An 11,456-nucleotide genomic window follows, 5' to 3' on the forward strand; every position below is an offset into this window, starting at 1 on the left:
CTTGTGTTCCCTCTCTCGCTGTGTCTCTCTCTGTCAAATAAATAAATAAAATCTTAAAAAAAATAAAATATTAAAAAAAAGAACACCTGTCATTGGATTTAGAGCCCATCTGCACAATCCATGATGATCTAATCTCAAGATCCTTAACTTTTTTTAAAAATTTTTTTTATTGTTATGTCAATCACCATATATTACATATTTTGTTTTGGTATAGTGTTCCACGACTCACCGTTGCCCATAACACCCAGTGCTCCATGCAGAATGTGCCCTCTTTAATACCCATCACCAGGCTAACCCATCCCCCTACCCTCCTCCCCTCTAGAAACCTCAGTTTGTTTTTCAGAGTCCATCATCTCTCCTGGTTCGTCTCCCCCTCTGACTTACTCCCCTTCATTCTTCCTCTCCTGCTATCTTCTTCTTTTTCTTTTTTCTTAAAATATGTTGCGTTATTTGTTTCAGAAGTACAGATCTGTGATTCAGCAGTCTTACACAATTCACAGCGCTCACCGTAGCACATATCTTCCCCAATGTCTATCACCCAGCCACCCCATCCCTCCCACCCCCGACCACTCCAGCAACCCTCAGTTTGTTCCTGAGATTAAGAATTCCTCATATCAGTGAGGTCATATGATACATGTCTTTCTCTGATTGACTTATTTCACTCAGCATAACACCCTCCAGTTCCATCCACGTCGTTGCAAATGGCAAGCTCTCATTCCTTTTGATGGCTGCATAATATTCCATTGTGTATATATACCACATCTTCTTTATCCATTCACCTGTCGATGGACATCAAGATCCTTAACTTAATCACATATGCAAAGACTCTTTTTTCCAAAGAACATCTCTGGTTCCGTGATTGAGACAAGGAAGTATCTTTTGGGGCAGGGTGGCACCATTCAACCCACTGCAGGAGGTAATTAACTTGCTTAAGGTCCCACAGCTGGGAGGGATGGAGCTGAACCCGGTGGGTGCCCATGTTGAACGAAGGAATAAATAATGAATGCCCAGATTGGGGCAGTTTTGCCCTCAAGGCAGCAAAGATGTAATTAGCATCATTGGCTGAGAGGGACAATGATCGAGGATCTGGAGAGCCGGCCTGAAGCCTGACCTTAAGACCAGGGCAGGAAAGGGTGGGGAGGAGGAGGGAGACAGAAGTCTGAGGTAACCCCAAATGGTGAGCCCAAGTGCTTAGGAGAATGACTAGTCTTAAGTAAGGAGAGGCAGGCAAGTCTGGTGGGTAAGCTTCCAGAGCCTCTCTGTGCTCTAACCCCGGTGCAGTCACTGACCAGGTGTGTGAGCTTGGGCAAACCAAATGACCTTTCGGGGCCTCAACTTCCCACTCTGTTAAGTGGGATCATAGAGGGTAATTGTTATTATTAAATGAATCAACGTATGTGCTGGCCTCACCCAGTGCTATAGAACAGTTAGTTTCTATCATCATCACCATCATCGTTGAAGATAACTGGAGGAGATATTTGGTCTGGGTGTAGACGTCGCTGTCTAGTTCACAATCAGAAATGTGGACCTGGGACTCAGGACCAGAGCAATGATAAGACCTATATTGACATTCATTCATTCAATAAGTATTTAGCTCTTCATATATGCCAGGTACTATGCTAACCCTGTGGGATGTGGCAATATGCAAAAGACAGGATTGCTGCTCTTGTGGGGAACAGAAGGAAACAAGTAAAATCAAAAATAAACTGATTTCAGATAGAGCAAGAAAGGGTTGAAAAAAGAGAGGAGAATCAAGAAATTAGTGTGTCCCAGAAACCAGGTGTGTTAGCACAATTCATTTGGAAAAAGAGTCACACCCACTGTATTTTTTCAACTATAAATATTTTATTTTATTATTTTTTTAAAGATTTTATTTACTTGACAGAGAGAGCACAAGCAGAGGGAGAGAGAGGGAGAAGCAGGTGCCCTGCTGAGCAAGGAGCCCGATGTGGGACTCGATCCCAGGACCCTGGGATCATAACCTGGGCTGAAGGCAGACGCTTAACTGCCTGAGCCACCCAGGCGCCCCAGATGGACTCATTTTTAATGTTTATTTAGATATGAATCACATGCAATAATGTCCACCTTTTTCAATGGGTACAATCCAGCGGTTCTTAGTATGTTTACAGGGATCTGTAGCCTTCACCGCTCTCTAATTTCAAAACATTCTCAACGACCTCCCCCCAAAACCTTGTTCCCATTAGCAGTCTGTCTCCACTCCCTCCTGCCCCTGGCCCCTGGCAGCCACTCGTCGGCTTTCTGGGTCCATAGATGTGTCTGTTCTGAACATTTCATATACCGTGTGGCCTTTTGTGCCTGGCTTCTTTCACTCAGCATAATGTTTTGAAGGTTTATCCGTGTTGTGGCCGGATGTAATTCCTCTTCGTAGCCTAATAATCTCCCATTGTACCGATGGACCACATTCCGTGTATCCATTCATCCATCGGCGGACTTCTGGAGTGTTTCTACCTTCCCTGTTGTTTTGCCTGTGGAAAAATGGTAATTTTCTTCTGGAAGCTCAGATCACTTCACAGAAACGTTTCCTCCTCGGCGAACTCCTTGTTTGTGGGAGATGAACCAGGCTCCAGAGGAGGATAGGAAGGAAAAGGGCAAAGGGCTTTATCTGGCCAGGGACCTCACAGCCATTGGCACTTTCTGCGGGCCAGGTGAGGCGGGCAGCCCTGCACCCTCCAAAGCCTGCTTTCTGTCTGTGGATTTGCTTCTTCTGGACATTTCAGATAAGTGGAATCAGACGCTATGGGAGGGAAGAAGAGAAAGCCACAAACCATGTATGTGAGGCCCAGGGGAGGAACAGGCTCTGTTTGTGTGTGAGTCAGCAGACTGACACGGGACTGGACGGGGAACAGTGTGGAATGAAGTTAAAGAGGGCACCAGGGATTGATTGACTGTGGGGTCAAGTTCATATCGGATGTAGTGGGGATGTTACGTGATATCCAGCAAGTCATTGCCTCTGACTCTTTGTCTCAGTTTTGTCATCGGTAAAATGGGAATAGTGTCAATCCCATCTCCCTCTAGGATGTTTGTGGAGATTAAATGAGTGAAGATATGTAAAATGTTTAGAACAGAGGCTGGCTCATGGTAAGGGCTACATTAACATTAGCTGTTGCTATTCTTATTGTCCAGGTAGTGCTACTCTTGTTACCACTGAAACATCCCATTCCGAGCAATGGCATCATGAAATCAAAGCTGACGTCTGGCTGTGGTGTGAGGAGCTATGAGAAGAATTAGGAATTAGGGCCACCAAGTCCCTTCAATTCTTTTTTCCAAAGATTTTATTTATTTATTTTTGAGAGAGTGTGGGGGGTGGGCAGAGGGAAAGAGAGGGAGAGAATCTCAAACAGGCTCCATGCTTGGTGTGGAGCCTGATGCGGGGCTCGATTTCACGACCCTGAGATCACAACCTGAGCCAAAATGAAGAGTCGGACACTCAGCTGACTGAGCCACCCAGGCGCCCCTCTTCTCCCTTCTAATCTCTTTTCTGCACAGCAGAAATTTTGCACAGCCAGTAAGTTTGTAAATGTACAAATGTACAGGAAGTTTGCATTTTATCCCGCCAGGCGTCAATGCCAGGCTACAATAAAGCCCAGAGCCCTTACCGTGGCTGACCCAGACTTTCATAGTCTGATCTATGTCTACTTTATCTCACACATAAACACCTGCCACCTGCTATTCCTTGAGGTCTCCTGTGTGCCACAGTGCATCTCCAAACTCAAATCTCTGGTGAGAGCATCCAAGGGGATGAGCTGGTGTCACAGCTCGTGCCCGGAGATCAGGGAAGGACAACATTTAACTTTTTCAGCTCCTGTAGAAGGAACAGAATTCTACTTTCAGGGCACCTGAGTGGCTCAGTCGTTAAGCGCCTGCCTTCGGCTCAGGTCATGATCCCAGAGTCCAGGAATTGAGCCCCGTATCGGGCTCCCTGCTCCATGGGAAGCCTGCTTCTCCCTCTCCCACTCCCCCTGCTTGTGTTCCCTCTCTTGCTGTGTCTCGCTCTGTCAAAAAAAAAGAATTCTACTTTCACCAGGAGTCACCCGGGGATGGACTGCCCTGCCCACACTTGGAAAGGCAGCTCAGATGCTGAGCAGGAAACAACACACGACTCTCGCTGAGGCAGGGGTGCAAATGTGGGCCAGAGCTGAATGGCTGGGAAACACCAGGGCGTTCCAGGTCACTCGAGGGCCCTTTCCTCTGTCCATCTGCTCAGCACCCAAATCCCCTCTCAATAACTCGGAATTTAAAGACTATGGGCCTATTGAACTATCTATGAATAAAATGGTACAACGTGAATGGCTCTAAAATAGCCCACTAGGAGGGTGGGATGGTTGGAAATGTGGTTGCAGTGAAGACCGCCCATTCTGTTAATAATTGTTGAAGCTGGGTACATGGAAGTTCATTATACGTTCTCCCTCCTTCTGTATTATTAGAGAATTTTCATAAGAAAACAGATTTTAGAAGAAAGCAGACTGGGGGCTAAAAGAGTAGCAAAGTGGGACGCCCGGCTGGCTCAGTCAGTAGAGCATGTGACTCTTGATCTTGGGGTTGTGAGGTCAAGCCCCACCTAAGGCCAAGAGCTTAATTAAAAAAATAATAATAATAAAATAAAAGGAATGACAAAGTATTAGCTTGCTTGTGCTTCAGCCATAGGTGGGACAAGAGAGATCCAATGCCACTAAGAGGAACAGATCTGGAGTGGGGAGGGAGGGCGAGTGGGTGCTGGGGACCACCCACAGGTAGGGGCAGACGTTTCCTCTCTCTGTGAGTCCGTTGGGCTGGGCACATGGCAGAGAGAAGCAGTGATTATGTGGAAGGAGAAGTCACTGCTTCCTGGAAAATCAGGCCACAGGGTCCTGAGAAACCACACTAGGGCTCGAGAGGCAACTCGGGGACAGTTGAGTATAGCTTCCCTGTCCTGCTGCCGTAGACAGTGCAATGGACCAAATGCCTGTGTCCCCCCAAGTTCATGTATTGAAATCCTGCCCCCCCCAAGGTGATGCTATTAGGTGTTATTAGTGCCTTTATAAAAGAGACCTGAGTGTTCCCTTGCCCTTCCGCCTTGTGAAATCTAGGAACAAGGGAAGGGGGTTCTCACCCGACCCCAATCTGCCAGAATCTTAATCTTGGACTGCCAGACTTCAGAACTGTGAGAAATAAATTTCTGGTGTTGACAAAGAACCCAATCTATGGTATTTTTGTTATAACAACCCACGCTGACTAGGACAGACTACTGTTTTATGAGTATTCCTATTTTGGGGGAGTCTGAGTGGTCTCCCACAGAACTCTGCTTTACTTGCCCTGCTCCTTGAGCTCGATCCCAAGGGCTGACAACCTGAAAGAGCCTCACACCCCCTCTCCCACCCACATCACCCTCCTGACTTCCCATGGTTGCTGTTCTGGCTTCTCATCCCTCGTTCCCCTCCTCCTTCTTTGAGGGACTTGAGATGATCATGGACAATTCTGATGTCACCCTTGTGTCTAAGCCCTGGTGATGTCACATGAGACTCACGGTCTGTTCTGCATTGATTCTGCTTGATAGTCGACCTCCCTCCAAGGGCATTGGATAGGAGTTTATACTCAGGCTCCCCAGATCCATCTTGGAAAACAGGATGATCAAACCCAAGCAACAAGATTCTTTAAAGTGCATTTAGCACCTCTCTGAATTTTAATACCTATTTCTACCTGAAGGGAGGTTACCTGGAAATGCTAGTCTGGGTAGATTTTCTATCATGTTAAAGTGACCTGGTTGTGTTTCTTTGCTTCAGGGGTCTCATCCAATGCTTGGGCTTTTAATTAAACAAAATGTTGGGGCGCCTGGGTGGCTCATTCGGTTAAGCGTCTGCCTTCGGTTCAGGTCATGATCTCAGGGTCCCGGAATTGAGCCCCACATCGGGCTCCCTGCTCAACGGGGAGTCTGCTTCTCCCTCTGCCCCTCCCCCCTTGCTTGTGTGCTCTCTCTCTCTCTCTCAAATAAAAAAAACTTTAAAAAAATTAAAGAAAATGTTTAAAGAAAAAATATTAACCAAGCGTAAAACCACCTATTGCCTTTGTATGGGTTCCTTCGAAACAGAGCTTGAGGCAAAGATTAGGAGCTAATGCTTTGTTGGAGGGTACGGTACCAGAGAAGCAAGAGTGAGAGAAGAGAAGTAAGGCAGAAAAGGAGGGAGAACAGATTCAAGGTGGAATATTACCAAGGTTGGGCTGGCTTCGCAAAAACACTCAAGCTGGTCACTCAGTCTCCTGGGATGTCCCTCTCCTGGGATGAAACCACAGGCTCTCCTACTGTCCATCCCATGGAGTGTAGTACTGGGCATACGGGGTGGGGGTACACGGGGGACAGTGAGCTACTTATCTGCCCGATCCTGTGTGTCTGTCTCTCTTGACTCCTCCCTATGGGGCATTAACCTCCCCCCATTTCTAGGCGGACCCCCTCCAGTCAGGTGGGTCCTGGGTGCTGAGGCAATGACAACCTTTGTCTGTGTGAGCATCTGAGGCCATCAGAAATGTTAGGAGCTGAGGGGGCTGTCACACTGTGCACAGCTTTGCAACCGTGGGAACAGCGTGAGCAGTGGCTGATGCTGCTTGTGCTGGGAAGCAAGGCAAGTATCCCGGGTGGGTTGAACAGAGCTGGGTCTGTCATACCCACCATTCCAACATTGACAAAATTATGTACTTAGTAGAATTCCCCCCATTTCATTTCCCCTCCCAGGTAACTACTGTTGACACTTTGCTCCAGGTTCTTCCTGATTTTCCCCCTGAGAATATGCACATTACATTTATCTAAACATGCATTTACTTTTTAAATGGAAGCATGACATATATATTAGTATGCGATTTGTTTTATTCACTTCATAATACCCTGTAATTATCTTGCCAGCTCAGCATATATAGACCCACCTTCTTCTTCTTCTTCTTCCACTTCTCCTTCTTCTTCTTTTTTAAGTAGGCTCCACACCCAACTCGGGCCTTGAACTCACAACCCTGAGATCAAGAGTCAGGCACTCTACTGACTGAGCCAGCCAGGTGCCCCTTATTTATTTATTTTTATTTTTTAAAAAAAGATTTTATTTATTTATTTGTCAGAGAGAGAGAGAGAGAGAGAAAGAATACACAGGGGGAGAGGCAGTGGGAGAGGGAGAAGCAGGCTCTCTGCCGAGCAGGGAGCCCGATGCGGGACTCGATCCCAGGACCCTGAGATCATGACCTGAGCCGAAGGCAGACGCTTAACGACTGAGCCACCCAGGTGCCCCTGGGCGCCCCTTATTTATTACTATTGTTATTTTTACAAATAAATCTGAATCCCAATAGGTTTTAGCTCATGACATATATATTTTAGTAGCATAAGTTCTAATTTTGTGTTTTGTTTTATTTTGTTTTAATTTTGATTGCAGCACAGTTAACATACAGCTTTATGGTAGTTTCTGGTGTACAACATAGTGATTCAACAATTTTATACATTACTGAGTGCTCAGCATGATAAGTGCATTCTTAATCCTCATCACGTATTTCCCCCATTGCGCCCCGCCCCCCGTAATCATCAGTTTGGTCTCCATAGTTAAAGAGTCTGTTTTTTGGTTTGTCTTTTTTTTCCTTTGTTCATTTGTTTTGTTACTTAAATTCCACATATGAATGAAATCATATGGTATTTGTCTTCTTTGACTGACTTATTTCACTTAGCGTTATATCCTGTAGATCTATTCATGTTGTTGCAAACAGCAAGATTTCCTTTTTTTTTTTATGGCTGAGCAATATTCCATTGTATATTTATACCACATCTCCTTTATTCATTCATCAATTGATGGACTCTGGGGCTGCTTCCATATCTTGGCTATTGTAAATAATGCTACAATAAACATAGGGGTGCATATATCTTTTGAATTAGTGTTCTTGTATTCTTTGGGTAATAGTCATTAGTGCAATTGCTGGATCATAAGGTAGTTCTATTTTTAACTTTTTGAGGAAACTCCATACTGTCTTTCACAGCGGCTGCACCAGTCTGCATTCCCACCAACAGTGCATGGGCGTTCCTTTTTCTCCATATCCTCGCCGACACCTGTCGTTTATTGTATTTTTGATTTTAGCCATTCCTCAGTCTTTTTTTTTTCTTGATAGGTAATACCTGCTTCGTTTTTTTAAAAAAATGATTGTATAGTTTTTTGGTTTATGGATGTACTGTAATTTACCTGATCATTTCTCCCTTGATAGACATTGGCAGGATTTTCTGGTTTGTGCTCTTTTAAACAACGTTGCTGTACAAATGGACACAATTTTTGGTGTTTTCAACTTGACGAGAAGTGAGTGGCCAAAACATGTTGCATCCTCATCTGCTCAGCGCCCCCATTCCTGCCTACAAATCGGGGGTACGGAGGGAGGCTGGAGGCCACAGCTCACCATGGCAGACCCCTGGGTGCGTGGCGTGTGCTGGTGGTTACCCCCTGCAGTCCTGCATCTTTCTAAAAGGCAATTTTGCCTGTGCCATTTTCTGACTTAAATCCTTTGCATGATTTCCATTGTTCTTTGGGGGCTGGGGCAAGGGGTGCCTAGCCCTTCTTTATTCTCCACATTTCTTTTTTTTTTTTTAAGATTTTATTTATTCATTTGAGAGACAGCAGGATCAGGGGGAGGGGAGAAGGACAAACAGACTCCCTGCTGAGCACAGAGCGTGATCCCAGGACCCCTGAGATCATGACCTGAGCTGAAGTCAGAAGCTTAACCATCTGAGCCGCCACCCAGGTGCCCCTTTATTCTCCACTTTTCAAGGACACGAGGCCCTTTCCAGGTTTCAGATTTGCCAAGGCCAAAACCCTCAGACAATGCTGTTAAAGAGTACTTGTGGAAATCACTTTGGAAAAGAGGCCATGTCTACTAAATCTGAACAGACACCTGCCCTGTGACCCAGCAGTTCCACGTCTAGGTTTATGCCCCCAGAAATGTCCATATTCTCTACTCAAAATCATCCATCACAGGAGGGAAGCTGGATGCACTTTTTTGGGGTCCAGCTTCTTTCCTCAGTATAATGGTGTTTTTGTTTTGTTTTGTTTTTTTAAAGATTTTATTTATGGGGTGCCTGGGTGGCTCAGTTGGTTGAGCGACTGCCTTCAGCTCAGGTCATGATCCTGGAGTTCCGGGATCGAGTCCCACATCGGGTTCTCTGCTCGGTGGGGAGTCTGCTTCTCCCTCTGACCCTCCTCCCTCTCATGTGCTCTGTCTCTCATTCTCTCTCTCTCAAATAAATAAATATAATCTTAAAAAAATAAAAAAAGATTTTGTTTATTTATTTGACAGAGAGAGAGAGAGAGAGAGCACACAAGCAGGAGGAGGCAGAAGGAGAAGCAGACTCCCCGCTGAGCAAGGAGCCCGATACGGGGCTCCATCCCAGGACCCCGGGATCATGACCTGAGCTGAAGGCAGACGCTTAACCGACTGAGCCACCCAGGTGCCCTGTTAAGTGTATGTTTAATTTTTTCAAGAAACACTTAGCTGTTTTCCCAAATGGTCGTGCTGTTTTCCCTTCCTGTGGGAAGTAGAACAGGCTGGGCCTTTGTGATTTTACCAATGTCTCTGGGTGATTCTGCTGCTCACCCAAGTTGAGAAGGATTGCCTTAGAGGATGGTGAAATTGGGGGGGGCCGGTTTTCTTCAGGAGGTGACATTGAAGCCGAGACTTGGCTAAAGTGAGGGAGGAAGCCAGGAGAAAACAGGGGGGAAGGTGGTTTCAGGCAGAGGAAACAGGAAGTGCCGAGGCTTTGAATCAGGAGTGTGCGGGGCACGGTGCAGGGTGCAGGGCCGGCAAGGGGGTCTGCGGGCTTGATTGGCTTTGCAAGGGAAGTGCCCTAGTAGACAGCCAGCATGGAGGGCGGGGCCCCCAGGGAATGATTTTGGGAGTCACTAGGGTTTTTGAGCAGAAGTACGACATGATTTTGTAGCAGAGGAAACCGAGGCTCAGAGAGGTGAATTAACTTGCCACAGGTCACACAGTAAGTGGATGAACTGAGGTTCAGGCCAGGTCTGTCCACAGCCAGAGAGCATGTTATTGACCTCTGTGCTCCCTTTGCGCTGTCTTTGGTGTCAAATACATACATAAAAAGCAGAAGTTTGGAAAATGTCAATGTCCTCCAGCCAAAGAGCACCAAGAACACACTAGTGGTTAAGCCAGGTGGATTTAATAGTCACTGCAGTGCGGGAGAACGCACACCCCGGAGGGGACTGTGGGGTGTCTCAGGAGGAGAACGTCGGGGCATTAGAAAGAACTATACGTAGGGTTTGGGCTTTGGTTGGGTGATTCTGGGGAAAATTTAAGGATTGAGGAGTTTAGCGCATGCTGTCAGGAAGCAGGGATAATCCTATGACTGGAGCCCTTAAATCTTACCTAGACAGAGGACAGACTAGAGCCAGGGAGAGGCTGTAATTGGTCAAGAAGCAGCTGTTACTCCTTTTAGCCAAGAGAGGGAGATGTTTGGTATTTCATGGCCTGGACCATGCTCATGTTTTGTCTTATTTCACCATGTCACAAGGTGGCCTTGTCTGATGTTGATGTTCTGTGAAACTATTATTTATGGGAGAGCGCAGAGGCCAGCTGACCATGCCAGGCCAGCTCCTGGATGGCAGGCACTGTTCTCCTCTCTCGGCTATTTCTAGATGACACCTCAGAGGATGAAAGCTTCCCTGTGTGTATGTTTGTCTTAAACAGCTTTATTGAGATATAGTTCACATGTCATGAAAATCCACCCATTTACAGGGAACAGTTCCATGATTTTCAGTATATTCACAGATAACATGCAACCATCACCACTGTCAAGTTCCAGAACATTATCATCGCTCCAAATGGAAACCCCATGAGCAGTGACTCCCTGTTTCCTCCCTCCTCCGCACCACAGCCCGAGGTGACCACTAATCTACTCTCGGTTTCCGTGGACTTCAGTATTTTGGATATTTCATGTAAATGGAACCATAGAATATTTGGTCTTTTGGGACCAGCTTGAGCCTCCTCTCTTCAAGGTCCATCCACGTTGTAGCAGGTGTCAGCCCTTCGTTCCTTTTTATGGCTGAATCATAGTCCATCCTATGGATGGACCACCTTTTGTTTATCCCTTCATCAGTTGAGGGACTTTTGAGTAGGGACTGTGGTAAAAACAGTACTTCCCTCTGAAAGCTCAGAGCATTTTGTAGGAACCTCTGTCTCCTCACAGAACTCCTTGTTTCTGGGAGATGAAACCAGGCTCCAGAAGAGGGTGGGACGGAAAAGGGGAAAGGGCTTTATCCAGGCTGGAAGCTCACAGCCATGGAGAAGCTGCTGTGTGCCAGGAGGAGGAGCTCTGGGAATGCACAGAGAAATTAGGGCAGCGGTCCCTGCCCTCAATCAGCTCAGAGTCCAATGAGTGGAGAGGGTACACGTGTTGTTCCCTTCCTCCAGGATCCCCAGGATTTTCTAGTCTTCTTCAG

Source organism: Callorhinus ursinus, unplaced genomic scaffold (assembly GCF_003265705.2).
Source record: "Callorhinus ursinus isolate GAN/ISIS: 27379988/994484 unplaced genomic scaffold, GSC_fseal_2.0 scaffold41, whole genome shotgun sequence".
Lineage (NCBI taxonomy): Eukaryota > Metazoa > Chordata > Mammalia > Carnivora > Otariidae > Callorhinus > Callorhinus ursinus.